At 35.6% G+C, this 15415-nt stretch overlaps 1 protein-coding gene across 7 annotated transcripts in view; it reads right to left on the bottom strand.

Moving 5' to 3' along the window:
- Window positions 1-15415, bottom strand: part of LOC140751564 (kin of IRRE-like protein 1) — a 231987-nt gene that overhangs the window by 107296 nt on the left and 109276 nt on the right. The window lies entirely within an intron of this gene.

The following is a 15415-nucleotide window of genomic DNA, read 5'->3' as shown; positions in this document are numbered from 1 at the left end:
AGTAGCCTAATGGTTTAGAAACCTGGTCTCTCGAACGAGTCCGACATTCAAATCCTATGCACGCACCGCTGATTTTCAAAATAAAAAAATTATGTGCGTATTAGAAATTAATTATCCTTTGCTTAAAACGCTGAAGGAAAACATCGTGAGGAGACCTGCATATCTGAGAGATTTATATAAAAAAAATCTCAAAGGTGAAGTCTACCAATTCGCATTGGCCAGCGCTGCGGACTATGGCCTAATCCTTCTCATTCTGAGGGGAAACCCGTGTCCAGCATTGGAACAATAATGGTTTGATGACGTATATTTATTATACTCTAATTATCCAGAAAAAAATTTAAACACAATCAGTTATTTACACACACACTACCCCTGAACACTAATTTGAATTGCCATAAGTATAGTGCCATAAGTCTCCCTTGCCACACCCGTCAAAGCGGAACACAGCATCGCTTAACACTGCATTTAAATATTATGCAGAAGTAGATATGATGGTGGTGCCTGTGGAATCGAACCACAAAGTGTTCTTCCTCTTCAAATTTTATAATAGTATATTATTTCAAAGTAGTGTTTAGGCTAATACCATGTTCGTCTGACAATTGGGATTAGAATTATAGTTATATAAGGAAAGAGTGATTGTAAATTATTTTACAACGACACACTCTTTACGTGCCTTTATTAATTAAAGTGCTACAATTAATAATTTAACTCCTACTTGTTAAGAAACGCTGAAAATGCATTGATTTCCCTTTGAACAAATTCTGAAATGAAAAAATTCTGAGGTGTCACATGTGGGACACGCGATTGGAACGAAATTCCTTCCGTTTTGAAATAAGTATAATAGGATCTATAATACGAGTATAAAAATTAATCGTTTAATCTGTTGCTAAGAGCAAATCTCGAGAACAGCTGAACCGATTTCGCTAATTCTTTCTTTATAATATTCCTTGAAGTACGAGGATGGATTCTTACGAAGAGAAAAAAATAAAAAAAATGCCTAAAAACTTTTCCTATATTCCCATACAATAGATTCGTAATAAGACTTAAAAGTCAATTTGAACTTTAATACCGTACCTTCAAGTTTTAATTGTTAGTGGAGGGGTTCCAGGAAGGCAAAACAATTGACAAATTTCAAGTGCAAATTTCGAGCTGCTGTCTGTTACGATATGTCAATTGATTACAGCGCCTACTACTGCGTTGCTATTGGACCTATAAACTCAGTTTGCCAATATTGTAAGGCATTGAAATTATTTAGTAGGTTCTTCTGGAATAGCAACAACGTTATTAGAAGGATGCCGCATGGCTCATTTAGTATTAAAATTGCTGTTAAATCTTCAAAATATTGAACAACAAACATGTAATTACTATCTGGCGATTTCCGCGAAACATCGCCAGTAACTCTGAGACAAACTGAGACTGTCGATAAATTAAAATCTTGCCTCAAATCGTCAAATCTATAAGGCTTTGTGAAGAAATTTCAGCTATCAACAAATATGATAGTTGCATTGTAGATGCATCTGCTGATGACTTCTCTGAACAATTATTGATTATCAGTAATGGTGGAGTTCCTGTCGGCGAATCCATCGGATTCATTTCTTTTCCTCCAAATTTCTGTACCTTTGTCTTTTCGAAAGATAGACTCATCAAAAAAGTATTCCGAGACATAATTGCTATTGATTACTAAAATAATGATCAATGTGATCTACGCGACGATACTAAGGGGGAAATTCAAAGGCGAGGAAGTTCTTATTACAAGCATTTCCAATCATCCCAACTGAAATACCGTTTAAATTTAAACGTCTTCAATTTCCAATTCGTCTTGCGTTCTCCGTGACGATTAACACAATGTCACAATGCCAATCCTTGAATGTTTGCGGCCTTAATCTACAAAACCCATGGTTTTCGCATATTTCGTACGTGGCATGTTCACGGGTTGGAGAACCGTCTGCATTATTTGTAATTAATTGACATATCGTAACAGAAAGCAGCTCGAATCAAACTTGCACCATTATTAGTCGAATGTGGCGCTTTACGGGTCTGTCAAATGTTTAGCCTTCCCGGAACTCCTCCACTAACAATTAAACTTTATAGTATGGTATTTAAGTTCAAATTGACTTTTAAGTTTTTGTTTTCTATGTCGTTGAAGCGAGAGATGGTGCTCAATGTTCCTTGTGCTCGAAGCAGTTTGACTTCCCCTGTGCAGGTGTCACTGAAGTTGGCTACAGGAAATTGGGAGACAGAAAAGCCACATGGAAATGCATAACCTGTAAAATTGGAGCTGCAAGCCCAGTTCCCAGTAAATCGCCCACTTGCGTCTTTAATTTGCTTTTCTTTGGTTTGTTTGTTATACTAATTAATTAATGGCAGTATATATTCTAATATTTTGAAAATACGAAACATCTCTTCTGCTTTAATGATACTAAATGCTATAAATATAATATTTATTATTGCCTATTGTTTTTCTAAAATATTGCAGTAATAATGTTTAATATTTACTATCAGAACGTTTGTGGCTTGCGGACAAAGGCACAAAGCTTATATAGTAATATTGCACTGAATGACTTCGACATAATTTGTTTAATGGAAACGTGGCTTAATAGTGATTTTAGTAATAATTAATTATTTGACGACCGTTACCTCGTATGGAGGCGTGACCGGGATTATGCTCATACTAATCAAAGTTTAGCTGGTGGTGTTTTAATCGCCGCTCGTCGTACCATAGTCGCCCATGAACGTGTTGACTGGTGCTCGACAGCTGAGGATCTGTGGGTAACTTTAAACTTCAAACACGCTACGACACAAAAACATCTTAAGTTGAATCTCTGTGTTGTATACATATGTAATGAAAACTTGGGAAACTCATTACTGACACAATTGCAATGTTTCTACACAAAATTACATGATATTGTTTTAAACAACTTATCTGATGAATATTTGATAGTAGGAGATTTTAATTTACCTAATTTAACATGGAATGCCTCGGAAGATGGGAATTCATTTCATGCTACAAATAAACAAGGTTTTATTCAATCAGACTTCTTTGATATTATCGATTTATGTTCCTTATCACAATTTAACAGCCACGCTAATTGTAATAACAGAATTCTGGACTTAGTATTTTGTAATAGCCATATTAACGTCCAGATGTGTTACGATCCATTAGTCCCTGAAGATCCTCACCACAAATCATTGTGTATTTCATCTGACTTTATCCAACACCGTACGTTATCTGTTGTCCCAAGAACTAAATATCTTTTTCACCTGGCCGACTATAGTTCAATTTGTAGAGAGTTGGACAGTATTGAGTGGGAGGGTTCTCTTCGGAGGGGAACAGTGGAGGATGCGGTATCTGTGTTCTATGATAAATTGGAAGTTTTACGAAATAAATATGTGCCATCTACCTTGTTTAAACATACAACTAAATTTCCTCGCTGGTATAAAACCCCATTGATTAAAATCTTAAAAGAAAAACATAAATTTCACTGTAAATATAAGAAGTATGGTAATTTATCGGATTTAAATTAATTTACATTATTACGTGACCGTGCTAAAAGTTTGGAGAGAGCCATGTTTGATGATTATATACAGGCTGTAGAAAATAATATTTGTAATTCACCAAGAACCTTCTGGAATTATGTCAAAAGTAAGAAGTTCTCAAATACATAAACCGGTCATCGGGTGACGGTGCAGCAATATGTGAAATGTTTAATAAATTTTTTGACTCTAATTTTCTTCAGACCACTGATACGTTTAATATTGACACAAATAGTTTGCCTCTGAGTGATAATTGTTCTGATGTCAACAACGTAGAGGTTAATGGTGAGGAGGTGTCTAAACTGTTAAAAGCTGTTGATCTTAATAAGTCAGTGGGACCGGATGGTATTCACCCAATCTTCGTCGTCCGCTGTGCTGGCTCGCTTACTTAACCGTTATGTATACTTTTTCAGCACTCACTAAATGAAGGCGTAGTTCCTCATATTTGGAAGAGAGCATTCATTACTCCAATTCATAAAAAAGGGCCTAAAAACGATATCCAAAACTACAGGCCAATCTCTAAACTCTGCCTATTTGCAAAGACACTTGAAAAAATTGTGCACAATCAGGTATACCCTAGCCTGCGTAATACATTTATTGATGAACAGCACGGTTTTTTAAGTAATAAATCCACTGTGTTTAATCTGATTGTCTCCTCTGACTTGACTGAGACACTTGAAAAAATTGTGCACAATCAGGTATACCCTAGCCTGCGTAATACATTTATTGATGAACAGCACGGTTTTTTAAGTAATAAATCCACTGTGTCTAATCTGATTGTCTTCTCTGACTATATATCTACCTATATGTCAAATCCAATGCAGGTAGACGTGATCTATATGGACTACAGCAAAGCTTTTGACCGTATAGATCATGTTAATCCTGTTAAGGAAGCTTATGATAATTGGCATTAGAGGTGATTTGTTTAGATGGTTCGCATCTTATATCAAAAATCGAAGTCAAATAGTCGTCTTAAATGGCTACAATTCTTCACCTGTTTACATATCGTCAGGGGTCCCGCAGGGTTCGCTTTTGGGCCCCTTGCTGTTTGCCATCTTCGTTAACGATATTAACACGTCTTTTAAATCATCCAAAATTATCCTATACGCTGATGATATGAAAATCTTATGCCCTATTACCAATTATCTTATGCCCTATTACCAATTATCTTATGCCCTATTACCAATATTACAGATTGTACTACTCTTCAACAAGATCTTCACAACTTTCACAACAAGAAACCTACTGTTTCCTCAATTAACTTCAGTTGAATGTATCAAAGTGTTTTGTCTGTTCTTTTACGCGTAAACCCAATCCTATAACTTATAACTATAAGATACATAATACATTGTTAATCAGAACTAACTCCATCAAGGATTTGGGTGCAACTTTTGACTCCAAATTAATATTTGATAATCACGTAGAAGACGTTATTAAGAAAGCTAATAATACCCTAGGTTATTTTTTTAAGAATTGCAGCAAATTTTAAAAATATCAAAACTCTAAAAATTATTTATTGTGCATTTGTCCGCAGTCATTTGGAATACGCGTGTCAAATCTGGAATCCTTAATATAATATATATATCGATAGATTAGAGCGCATACAAAATAGTTTTTTACGTTTCTTACAATTTAAAACTAATAAACATATATCTAATTATTATCTACGCTGTAAAAAGTTTCATATCCTCCCGCTATCTGTTAGAAGAAATATAGCTGACTTATCATTTCTCTTCAAAATTGCCAGAGGTGCTATAGATAGTCCTGAACTGTTAAGCAAAATACAACTGAAAGTACGTTCATTTAACAAGCGTAACCCGACTCTTTTATCAATACCGTTAGTCAAAAGTAAGTACCGGAAAAACTCCTTCATGGTAAGATCTTGTAGATCCTTTAACAACATATCAAATAATATAGATATAGATATATACCATACCTCCGATTCTGAACTCAAGCTTATATTGACAAAAGATTTCTTCACTTCCTAACTGTAAATTTTCTTCAATTTATAATTATTTATATCTTCGATATTGCTTTGTTAAAATCTATCTCTCATGCTCTAACTTCATTTGACCGTCTATGTATCTACCGATCCTTTACCTATTTACTATGCTTGTATTATCTATTTGCGGCAACTTTTAAATGGCTGTCATTTACTTACTCTTTTGTATATGTACTACTCCTAGCTGTATGTTTTCCTTCAATAAATAAAATTAAAAAAAAGTAGTATATACCTATTTTGTACGAAACTTTGAGCAAGCTAAAAAAACACATTCAAATTAAAATAAAACAAATAATAATAAAATTACTGTAAACTAAAAAATCCCTTGGCCATTTATTATTTTATTCGCCCATGCGTAAAATAAACCTAGCAAAATTGACGTATAAAACATACTAGTCGGGGTATTACATGGCTTGTATCACGCGGTCATCCTGGTAATCTCGTGTCGTCTTTCACCAGTCATGTTTGGGATTACAACGCATGTGAGGCTATATCTTTTTATTTCGCAGACTATTGTTCCTTGTTTTGTCCTTTGGTATATTGTTCCCAATAAAGAAGGGTTTTTTGTTCAAAACTTTGAGTATGTATACTCGTACGTACTCGTACTTATATGCAATTAATTTTGAAACGGCTCTTTCTACTTTACAGCTTTATCTATATAAAATACAACCTGGGTAAGATTACCTTCAAGTTTTTCTTGATAGATGACACAAAAAAAATTATTACAACAACAACGAAAAATAAACCTAGCAAAATTGACGTATAAAACATACTAGTCGGGGTATTACATGGCTTGTATCACGCGGTCATCCTGGTAATCTCGTGTCGTCTTTCACCAGTCATGTTTGGGATTACAACGCATGTGAGGCTATATCTTTTTATTTCGCAGACTATTGTTCCTTGTTTTGTCCTTTGGTATATTGTTCCCAATAAAGAAGGGTTTTTTGTTCAAAACTTTGAGTATGTATACTCGTACGTACTCGTACTTATATGCAATTAATTTTGAAACGGCTCTTTCTACTTTACAGCTTTATCTATATAAAATACAACCTGGGTAAGATTACCTTCAAGTTTTTCTTGATAGATGACACAAAAAAAATTATTACAACAACAACGAAAAATAAACTAGTATGCTCCAAGTATTTATGCGATATTCGCTGAAAACGCACATTATTATCACCTGTTTAAACCTTGTCAGCTAGTACGTGGTAGATGTAAAATCCACCAACATTATCTTAACGTCCCTTCCTGTGACTAGTCGTCTTGCGCTCAGCGAGATTATACGTTCTGTATGTGCCCTCTCGCTCCTGTTACCCTCGTGGATGAACCGTGCTACCGCGTGTGCTTTGTGAAGTGCATAAAGACTACTCAGGAAGACTAGGCCGTTCCTACTTCTTTGAGTCCTGTGATAGTGTCGTGCGCATCACCTCTGACACGAGTATGCGACTCGAGTATGTGACACGAGTTCAAATTAGAATGGTTAGTGATTTTATCTATAAATCTGCTTTGAAGAGGATTATATCATATCTCTTAAAATTTTAAACATAATTCATGTTCTATTTCGTTAGGCAGGCGTGCGAAGCTTGTGTGTACTGCACATTACCAGCAATAGATATTTTTTTCGTTAGCAATGTCTACTTATAAAATTAAACAACTATAAAATTGTAATATTAATAAATCAAATCAAATCCATTTTTTTTTATTCCAAATAGGTTCTTTACAGAGCACTTTTTGAATGTCAAACTACCACCACTTCACAAGGTGTTTCGTTATGGAGAAGAAGCGGCGAAAGAAACTCCATAACACACATCTTTAAAAAAAAATGGATTTTACAATGTTAAACTTAACCTAATGGTATATGTGGAGCTGGAATTACTTCAGACCACACCGTTTTGTCAGTCAAATAATCACTTAGTTTATAGTACGCTTTTTACATAGCGTTTGTTTAACGACATGTTTAAACTTTTTTTCTGTGAGATTCAAAATGTGGTCAGGTATTTTATTGTAGTAGCGAATACAGTTACCCATTAAAGATCTAGCCACCTTGCATAATCTATGTTTAGGAATTGCTAATTTATTTCTATTTCTAGTATTAAAGTTATGGTGGTTACTATTTTTTTCAAACATATCTGTATGTTTTCTTATATACATAATATTTTCATAGATGTTTTGACTATGTACCGTCAATATGTTAATAGTGGGAAACAGTTCTCTCAGGGACTCACCACGTCGCAGACTATATATTGACCTTATTGCTCTTTATTGAATAGTAAATATAGAGTCTATGTCAACAGCACTACCCACAGCAGAATGCCATAAGACATAATGCTGTGAAAGTAACTGAAATAGACAAGCCTGGCAGTGGGGATGTCTGTTAACTGTCTAATAATAATGTACATAGAAGAAATATAAACAAACTTAGAAAATTACGACCACATACTCCGTGAATGTTACATTAAGTATTTTTACATGTAATCTAAGAAATATACTACGTTAATCACCTTTCACCCTAACCTTACCCCTAAACCGGAACATGCCTCTAACGATATCGTCCAAGTGAAATAGGTAATGAGGCAATGACTATCAATAAAGGACTCGCACGTGAAATGCTTTGACTCAGCTTAATACGATTCATGTAGAATATGTCGTATCATCAAATGAACACGCTTAAACTAATCACTTATATAATGTGAAAGACAAACATATCTTGTTGTTTTGCCGTAGCTCTCATCATCATCAATCCATTACTCTCCCACTGCTAAGAACGGGTCTCCTCTCAGATTGAGATGGATTAGGCCAAGATGGCCAAATGCGAATTAGTAGACTTCACATACCTTTGAAAAGTTGATCGAGGGGTTCAAATCCCAGGCACGCACCTCTGATTTTTCAAAGGTATGTGCGTATTAAAAGTTAATTATTGCTTGCTTAAACGGTTAAGGAAAACATCGTGAGGAAACCTGCATACCTGAGAAATCTAAAAAAAAAAAATTTTTTCAAAGGTATGTGAAGTCTACCAATCCGCACATAGCCAGCGCGATGGACTATGGCATAATCCTCCTCATTCTGAGAGGAGACCCGTGCCCAGCAGTGGGACAGTAATGAGTTTATGATGATGATGACTTAATACTATTTCCTACCAGGCGCTTATCAAATGCCATCAATAAAAAGAGGATGTGAAGAAAAAAATAAATCCTAAGTCTTGCTTCATTCAATATTGCTTAAAAGAAAACGGAAAGAAAATTAGTGACGCTATACTGCATTTCGGTTTTCCGTTTCATTGCACAACAGCGCTGCACCCAATGGCGTTTCAAATAAGAATATAATGCGACATATGTATTTTATAATACTCTTCTGCTGCTCTACTTCTGAGTTTGTCATAACTATTGTCATGTGGTATCTAGTAGACCAAATATTTATGGAACACTGTTAAAATCTCAGGATGAAAGTAATTTATATAGTCCATTAATGTATTTAACATAGGTATGGCTTAAGAATCAGAATAGGGCTACGGTATCCTCTCCCTGTCGTAAGAGGCGACTAAAAGGGGGCTTTCGGGGTTGCGGACGGCAAGAGTGGGAGCTCTAACCGCCTGGCTAGCGACCCCGGGAAGAACGATGGTATGTGTGACCTCATACCGTCGTACGCTCCACACGGAGTGGCGAGCTTCATAAGCATCTGGAAGGAGCCAGACGGAAAAGGCCACGCGCCAAGAGGACTCCGGTTGCGTTCCTTTGGAGATCCCGGAGTCCTTTACGCAGCGCTGAGGACGGTTACCGAGGGGGTTTTAGTGCAGTAAAAGTCCCACATAACCCGTCGTTGCTCCCACGGCGTCGGGTACCTTTTGAAGGTTTCCCCCTCGTCAAAAAAAAAAAAAAAGGTATGCTTTAAGAAATACTAAAGAAAAAAAGCTACGAATTTTTGTAACATCAAGATTTTAATTAACAGACAACAGTAATAATAAATCACCTTTACAATTACAATTTAAAATTTGACATCTCCATCAAATAGTTATCATTAGCCTACAATAATAAATGCTGGACAGAAAAAACTTTGCATGAACCAATACAAGGGAAATTAACATTGAATAATTTTCAATACACTGCATTTGACGACCCGCGTGGCGGAGCGGTCACCATACCGGTCTGACGCGCAGAGGGTCCCGGGTTCGATCCCCGGCCAGACAGATTTCTAAATGATGAATTTAGATGTCTGTTTCTGGGTCTGGGTGTTTGTGTATTTGTCTCTGTTTGTGTCCATAGCACCCACGATACAGGGAATCCTAGTGTGGGGCTGTGAGTGTAGAAAGCGTTTAAAGGCGTAGCATTGTTGATATGAACATTAGTGCCATAGCATGGAGTCGCGTGGCTTAGCTCAGAAGTTGAAAGTGCTTTAAAATACTTAACTTAATAGAACGTTTGACAGAATTGATTGGTGGCCACAGATATTTCTCGATTCCATTCCAATGCACATACGAGTATGTAGATTGTACATTTCTATGGCTTACTCTTTCGTAAAAATAATATACCTATCTATATCTATATAAGTATTTGTGTAATATAAAAAATCTTTCTTTCTTTCTTTCTAATATAAATGAAATTGAATGAAAAAGTAATTTTCATACGCACCCAATTTGAAAAATTTGTTAACACGTAATAAATTAAAAATAGCTAAACCAATTTCGCCGGGATTTCCGAAAAAAGAGTAATGTGGATTTTTTATTGCGGAAATTTTACGGTTTATATGCAAAAATGGGTTAAGGTAGTTCGCTTGAAGGTGTAATATTTCTCCCTAAAAGGTGATAAAATGATTTGCTTCCGTACCTACTCATCGATTTAAACTCCCTATTTTTACCCAGGAAATTTATATTTAGTATAGTCCGTAGCCGAGTGTACTTCTCTAGTTCAAGAGACTTGTTTTTACATAATGCATACATTTCATAATCAGTACTGATGCAGTCCGCTAGGGGCACTGATTGGAAATGTATCGGCAATAACGTAAACAAAAACGGTCATTTTTGTAAAAACGTAAAAACTCATACGTACGGCTGTTTGTCCACTGCACTGTTACCGAGCCGATACCGAGAACGAGATTATTTCGTCGTGACGGCGATAGTTTGTCCACTACGACCGATATCGGCGGTTTATTTTGATCCAGCTGTCACTCGTGTGACGGCACTGTATGGATAAGTTCCAATGTGTTTTACATTGGCTGTCAATAACTCGGTGCCGACCTAGCGGTCACGCCGATCTACTCGGAATATCGGCGGCCGGGATGACGGTGCTCGGGTAACGGACGTGCGGTGGACAAGCTGCTATAGTAAATGTATGTACGCTACTTCGGCGCCGTCACTAATTATATATCGGTATCGACTCGGTATCGGTGGTCGGTGGACAAAGGGTAGGGTACTGTATACCGATATGGATATGTGTATGAAATATTATATACTAGGAGGATGTTGAATTAAAAGTAATACTTCATATTCTTAATATATTTTTATTCTAATTGACTGAGACACACATTACACGTATATTTCCACCATGACAGACTTAGAGACTTAAACTTAGAGACAGACAGAGAGAGAATAATATACGTCATCATAATTTTGTCTCATCTATTGCATTGCCTATAATTGTATGTTCCATTCCATTCAACAATACTCGTATATGTTTACGCATATTATTACATCAGATTCTCCAATATTTTCAGATAGCCTCAATTTCCAATATTGTGCAAATAAAAAAAGGGAAATAAGTATTTAATTAGACGGAACTTTATTTTCATTTACGAAAGGAACACTTTAACTATTGTATCTGTATATTACTTAGACTCCGTCCCTCCCAAATTACTCGAAACTTTTAAACCCTGAATATTAGTTTCTCTCGTCCACTCGGAAATAAAAATGTCACGTGTAAGTCCCACACCTACATATAGTACAAAGTATGTACTGAAGTCTGAAGTCAAATGTCTGAAGGTGGTAGAACCCTTTGTGCTAGCAGTGTTAAGCACTGCTGTGTTCCGGTTTGAACGGTGTGGTAAGGGAGGTATACTTTTTCGAGACGTACCACCTTAGTTTTCAGGGATAGTAGCGCATCTGTGGCTGACTTCAGGTAGGAATATCCAATCCTATCTGGGGTTGAGTACAGATGACCATGGGTGGCAGTAGCCACTCACCATCAGGTGGAGTGCGTGCTTGTCTGCTCATATTATATAAAAAATGTACATTTTACAAGGCTTAGTGACCTATAACTTCATTTCTACTGAAGTTCTAATTCACCGCAAAACCAATCTTGGCGTCTATCTCTTTTCTTTTCACGTGTTGAATGTAGGTTAGAAAGAGCCGGAACTATCTGTGCTCTCGAGAGACGTCGATTCGATACTTCCGCTGAGAGGTTTCAAAATTTTCGCTTATGGATTTTAAAGAGACGTAAAACGAAACGACCACGTTGTAATTCGATACATTTAGACTGCGCCATATTTCACTTATTTTTAGTCTCAGACCGATGGAGTATGTTATTAAAAAGTGTGTGTTCCTATTGAAAATATGCGAAAAATTAATATGCGTAAATATAATTTTAAGGTAAACAATTAATACGTGGTACGTGTGGAAAATAACATGTATTCCAATACGCGTAAATTAACATGTAGGTATTAAGTCCATTGTTGGTTAGGAGAACGTGTACACAGGGTCATTAATAGGTAGTAACTAGTATATCTTGGTCTTAATTTTCATCAATTTCCTCTCGGTTTATAGAAAGATTAGAAATATCCATAGCTTATAATCCTAAATTACTTGGATTGTAAAGGTGGCAGAAGCTTTTGTGGTTCGAATCCGGCGGCACCACCGCCACACTTATTTCTGCCTCATATCAGCAGCGTTAAGCGCTGCTGTGTTCTGTTTTGAAGGGTGTGGTAAGGGAGACATACTTCTTCGAAGCCTTCCAGCTTAGTCCTCAAGGGTAGCGGCGAATCTGTGGCCGACCTCAGGTAGGAATATCTAATCCTATCTGGGGTTGACTATAGATGTCCATGGGCGGCAGCAGCCACTTACCATCAGGTGGACTGCATGCTGGTCTGTTACTCATATATTATAAAAAAAATGAAAGCGGTTTCTCATTGAAGCTTTGACAATTTTTATCCCACTGCTGGGCACGGGTGTCACCTTAAAGTTTAAAAAGACTAACAGTAAATTTTATAATTGTGGAAAAAGTGTGAGGTGCATTTCAAAAATTGATATGTGGAGCATTCCACGCTTTTTTCACAATTATACAATTTACTGTTCCTTAATTGATTCCTAGATTGAAAAATATTTTCTACTTTTTAGTTGATTTTATCATAAAAGCGTGTTTTTTAGTATTTTAAACTATATTTATTTTATTAATTTTTAGTATTTGTTGTTGTGCACATATTGTTACATTATTACCTATACAGCACTGCATACAATTCCACTGCTGTTTGAAACTATTAATCCTTATCGCTACCCGCGCATAATATCTGTGTCATTAACTCAATTATATAATTTAATATCGATCATTTATAATACCAGAAAACAAATGTTTCATATCGAGCATAATTGTGTTTGCGTCAAACTAACTACATACTCGTATTATAATGTTTTTCGTAAATAAATTAATGACTATAAAGTTGTACAACCTATCCTTTATGTAATACCTGAGGATTAAGGTCGTTTGTCCACCGCCACCGTCACCGAGCCAATACCGAAAACGAGATTATTTAGGGCCGATTTTAATATGACGTGACGGCGATAGTTTGTCCACCGCGACCGATATTGGCAGTTTTTTGTTCCAGCTATCATGCGTGTGACAGCATTGTATGGACAAGTTCCAACGTGTTTTATATTGCCGGCACATCGGCCCATCATAATCTCGGTGCCGATCTAGCGGTCACGCCGATCTACTCGAAATATTGGCGGCCGAGATGATGGTGCTCGGGTGACGGACTTGCGGTGGACAAGCGGCAATAGTAAATGTATGTACGCTACTTGGGCGCCGTCATTAATTATCTGAATCGGCTCTGTGACGGTGGTGGTAGAAAACGGCGTAAGTCGGAAAGCCCGTGTAAGCACGCTCATCTTCCCACACCATTCTATTTACAATAGACCTCAGCGCTAAGTACTGCTATTATGAGACAGAAATAGATAATAATAACGATTTTACTTCCAGAGGTTGATCACAAAATTTTACCCTATTTATGTACATCTTATCGATATTCTCGATATCCTATAATATGTAGTAGTTTCACTATAGCTACGGCGCCACCACTACTCATATAATCTCTTGATGTCGAATTTTCATACAAGTGGATTTAGTAATCGCTAGAAAAGTGCGATGAAATAACTTAGTGTTTGCAAATACGTAACCAAAAACAAAAACAGTAATTTTTGTCAAAACGTAAAAACTCATACTATCGGTACAGAACTCATATAACCTTGTTTCAAGCTAATATTTATCCACGGTATATCTATACTGAAACAAGACATTAAAAATTATGACTATTGATTTTTTTTGAAAAAGATAATGTGATATCTATATAATACCGGAGCAAATGTAACCTCGTTTAAAATTGTATTCTTGTTCACAGAATACAATTTACATTTGTTCGCAGAATATTAGTTAATTACAGAAGACTTTTACTCTTTGGGCCTACAAAAGATTCTTGGATTATAGTTATTGCTCAATTAATTACATTTACTTATTTATACTGGACTCAAATTTCAGATCCTAAGCGTGAAAGGTCAAAATTTACGCTACAAGGTTATCACTGCTCAAAATAGTACGACTAATTTATTGCAGTTACATAATTTCAGAGCTATTATACTCCATTTTACGTCTTAATTACTGCACCCTAAGGTTACACATCGCGTGTGAAGTTAATAATTACAGTTTTTCTATGGCCGAAACACACCCAGCAATCCATTAACAATTGTTATTGATGATATAAGGTGGGGTTAAAGGAATTTGACCTTTAATAAAGTTGGACGTATCACCGAATTTTCAGAGTATTCGGATAATTTGATGCCACTTCCCCATTATATGTATGTATAGTTGAAGCGTGCCCCGCGACTCAGCCGATCTAATAAGTGAAGCAACGTCGGGTGCGGTAAGAAGTTGGATGGGTCAACAACAACATTAAGCCGTCGACCCCGATTGTTATTATTTATTTATTTAGTTGCACCAAGAAGGTATACACCAACAATAGATATAAGTACAAATTATCATAAGGCATAAAACAAGTGTTACCTCAATTATAGGCGCAAACAACAATGCACAGAGGATAATAGAAAATAATGAAAAAAAGGATTTTTAAATATATATAAATATTACTAATAATGATTACAAAATAATTTCAGATCAATATTAATTATTTATATACAGAAAAAAAAACAATTATTACTAAGTATAACCAATTGTTATTATTTGACTAATTATTTACTGAATTTATAATTTGAGATTATTATTATTAGATTATTATATTAATATTATGATTTGAAAATAATGAAAGTTATTTAGACAATTATAAAAATTATAACTATAACTTATAGTCATATCACTTATTACATTGTAACAATTATTTAACAAAATATATGCAAGAATGATTCAATCTGTAATTTTAAATATATTATTTTTAAAATTATACATATTATTAGAAAAAATATCTACTCTAAATTTAGGCTTTGATTGGACTGTTGTTATGTTGTGAATAGCATTATATCTAGTAATTAATCTGTTTAAAGGAGTATATTGGCCAAGGTTGGTTTTGGCTGATTTCGCTACGAAAGGAGAGTATTTCATGTTTCTAGGCAGAACTCTACGTACAGATATCGTTACCTGTGAGAGCAGGTAACTATCATCAATATATCCA

This window comes from Epargyreus clarus, unplaced genomic scaffold, assembly GCF_041222505.1.
Source record: "Epargyreus clarus isolate Ecla_fem2 unplaced genomic scaffold, WU_Ecla_fem_2.2 ptg000023l, whole genome shotgun sequence".
Taxonomy (NCBI): domain Eukaryota; kingdom Metazoa; phylum Arthropoda; class Insecta; order Lepidoptera; family Hesperiidae; genus Epargyreus; species Epargyreus clarus.
Note: the sequence above shows the minus strand (reverse complement) of the source record. Positions and strands in the feature narration are given on the sequence as shown.